Consider the following 3,898-nt stretch of genomic DNA (forward strand, 5'->3'; position numbering starts at 1 on the left):
TGCCTCGGAAACCCAAGGAGGGGTCGCTATGAGTCGGGGCCGACTCGACGGCACATAACAACAACAACAACAGGAGGAAAAAGACCCCAGATTCAAAAATATTTCATAGAGACTATTTGATTAATGTTTAAACAAGACAAAGACAAACAAACACGATCATCCAGATGAGGGAGACCGTCAGCATGTGCACAGTACAGAGGCTGATGGAATTAGATACAATAGAGAGCAGAGGAAATAATCACAAGATCATGATTAGTGGTAGGTCAATTCATCACTGTCATAGGTGGGACTGCAGAAGCAAGGGAAGGACCGTTACTGAGAAGCATTCATAATTGCAGGTTGCAAAAGGTTACAGGATTGGTTCTGGGGTTTTGATTACCAGGTGTCTTGGTTCTCTAGTGCTGCCATAACAGACATACCACAAGTATGATGAATTTGCTTTGCTGGAGAGCAGTTTCTGGAAGGCTCTTGCAATTTGAGTCAGGCTTTTTATGGTGAATATTTGGTTCGTGGATAAGAAAAACCTTAAGATCAAAGTAAGATGTCTGTTATTCATTTTCCTCTTGAACAACTATCTGGCTTAAAACATCAATTGTGCTGAGGTTTGAGAGGCTCTGCCTTAAAGAGCCGTTCATCTAAGGAAGTCTAAATCCAGAAAAATTTAAACAAACAAAAAAACCCTTAACGGATTCCAAAAGATTGCCATATAGAGTTTGGCTTTCTTCTTTTTTTCCAGCCATTTATTTTTCTGGACTAGTTAACTCAAAATTATGAATATTGGTGGCAGCTAGGAATAGACTTAATTGATACTGAAAACACTTTAGTATGTGTTAAGGTAGACTTTTGACATCCAATTTGCACTTTTAATTATGTTTCTCTAATAATGTTTATTATTTATTCAATCTGTACGCTGAGCAAATAATCCAAGAAGCTGGACTATATGAAGAATGCAGTGTCAGGTTTGGAAGAAGACTCATTAAGAACCTGCAATATGCAGATGACACAATCTTGCATGCTGAAAGTGGAGAAGACATGAAGCACTTACTGATGAAGATCAGAAACTATATAGTCTTCAGTATGGGTTACAGCTCAACATAAAGAATACAGAAATCCTCACAACTGCACCAATAAGAGGAGCTCTGGTGGTGCATTGGCTAAGGCATTTGCTGCTACTGAAAAGTTGGTGTTTCAAACCCACCAGCCACACCACAGGAGAAAGATGAGGTAGTCTGCTTCTGTAAAGATTGACAGCCTTTGAAACCCTATGGGGCATTTCTATTCTGTCCCATAGGGTCACTATGAGTCAGAATCAACTCTATGGTAGTGAGTTTGGTCTTTGGTTTGGACCAGTAAGTAACATCATGATAAACAGAGAAAAGATTGAAGTTGTCAAGGATTTCATTTTACTTGGATCTGTAATCAATGTCCAGGGAAGCAGCAGTCAAGAAATCAAACAACATATTTGCTGTGGGAAAATCTACTACAGAAAACCTCTTTAAAGTGTTAAAGAGCAAAGATATCACTTTGAAGACTAAGGGGCCCAAGCCACGGTATTTTCAATTGCCTCATATGCATGCGAAAATCCCCTCATATGCATGCGAAAGCAGGCCAATCAATAAGAAAGACCAAAGAAGAATTGATGCATTTGAGTTGTGGTGTTGGTGAAGAATACTGAAAATACCATGGACTGCCAGAAGAATGAACAAATCTGTTCTGGAAGAAGTGCAGCTCCCTGGAAGCGAGGACACCTAGACTTCGTCTCACCTACTTTGGTCATGTTGTGAGAAGAGACCAGTCCCTGGAGAAGGATATCATGCTTGGTAGAGTGGAGGGTCATCGAAAGAGAGGAAGACCCTCAAGGAGATGGACTGACACAGGGGCTGCAGCAGTGGGCTCAAACAAAGCAAAGAATGTGAGGGTGGTGCAGGACTGGACAGTGTTCTGTTCTGTGGTGCATAAGGTTGCTATGAGTCAGAACTTGGTTGACAGCACCTAACAACCACAGATGTGTTACTTCATTCGTACTAGGGGCAGAAGGAGAAATGAAGTCACCCGAGGCAGAAGCCTAGCTATTAGGTTGAACCATATGGCGGTCAAAGCTGGTTGAATATTGGCAATTTCCCCGTCGTTCAACTGCACAGTTATTGTTAGGGGCCCTCGAGTGGATTTCGGCTCAGAGTGACCTCATGGGACAGAGTAGAACTGCCCCCATAGGGGTTTCTAGACTGTAATCTTTACGGGAACAGACCGCCAGGTCCTGTGGAGCTTCTGGGTATGTTCGAACTGCCACCTTTTTGGTTAGCAGCTGAGCGCTTAACTGTTGTGCCACCGGAGCTCCTTATGTTGGGTAGTAACAAAAACAACAACAACAAACTAAACTCTCTGCCGTCAAGTCAATTCTGACTCATAGCGACCCCTCCTTGGGTTTCCGAGGCGTTACCTCTATGGAAATAGATTGACCAGTCTTCCTTCCTTGACCAGTCTTCCTTCTGAGGAGTGGCTGGTGGTTTTGAACCACCAGCCTTCTGGTTAGCAGTCAAGTGCCTTAGGCACTACGCCACCAGAGCTCTTATGCTGGGTGGTAGGCTGCACAAAATGACAGCACACTCTAATCCACACTCTCAAAGGCTTCCTTGGTCCCCAGACTTGCTGTAGCTATTAGCCCTGGCACAGAACTTTGACTGAGCCATTGGAGGAATGATTTTACTTTTCTGTTTTAATTGCTAATGGAACTTGGAAAACTTATCTTTCAGCCATTTGCTGCTTTACCTGTGCCCACGCAGTTCACTGAATTTGGCCGTATGCAAGTGGGACTCACAGGCAGGCGGGAAATGTGCCCAAGCCTTTATGGCCAGTAAATCAAAGGAGCCCCGGTTGCACTTGGCAGCTAACTGAAAGGTTGGCAATTGGAACCCACCCTGAAGCTCTGCAGGAGAAAGGCCTGGCAGTCTGTTCCCGTGAAGATTACGGCCATACACCAACAGCAACAAATCAACCAAACCAAAAACCCCACCGCCATCAAGTCAATTCTGACTCATAGCGACCCCTATTGAGTTTCTGAGGCAGTAACTCTTTATGGAAGTAGATTGCCCAGTCTTACTTCCATGGAGTGGCTGGTGGGTTTGAACTACCAACCTTCTGGTTGGTAGTCAAGTCCAACCAAACTCCCTGGTGTCGAGTCGGATCCAACTCATAGCGACCCCTCCTTGGGTTTCTGAGGCAGTATCACTATGGAAATAGAATGCCCAATCTTCCTTCCGAGGAGTGGCTGGTGGGTTTGAACTGCCAGCCTTCTCCTTAACAGTCAAATAAATGCCTTAGGCACTGCACCATCAGAGATTGCAACTTGGAGCCTTTAAAAATTTGTATCCAGATTTATCTCCGGGGCCCAAAGTAAAGTCGTTGTTAGGTGCTGTTGAGTTGTTTCCAACTCATAGCGATCCCATGCACAGCAGAACGAAACACCACCCGATCCTGTGCCAGTTCCATGATCCTTGCTATACTTGAGCCCATCGTTGCAGCCACCATGTCAATCCATCTTGTTGAAGGCCTTCCCCTCTTTCGTTGACCCTCCACATTACCAAGCGGGACATCCTTCTCCAGGGAATGGTCCCTTCTCACAACATCACCAAAGTAGGTGAGACAAAGTGTGGCCATTCTCACCTTCAAGGAGCATTTCAGGTGCACTTCCTCCAGGACAGATCTGTTAGTTCTTTTGGCAGTCCATGGTACTTTTATCATTCTTTGCTAGCATGACAATTCAAAAGCATCAACCCTTCTTTGGTCTTCCTTATTCCCTGTCCAGCTCTCACATGCATATGAGGTGATTGGAAATATCATGGCTTGTGTCAGGCGCACCTTAGTCCTCAAGGAGACATCCTTGCTCCTCAGCACTTGA

Source organism: Orycteropus afer, unplaced genomic scaffold (genome assembly GCF_000298275.1).
Source record: "Orycteropus afer afer isolate SDZICR_OR568_19922 unplaced genomic scaffold, OryAfe1.0 scaffold00712, whole genome shotgun sequence".
In the NCBI taxonomy this organism is placed as follows: domain Eukaryota; kingdom Metazoa; phylum Chordata; class Mammalia; order Tubulidentata; family Orycteropodidae; genus Orycteropus; species Orycteropus afer.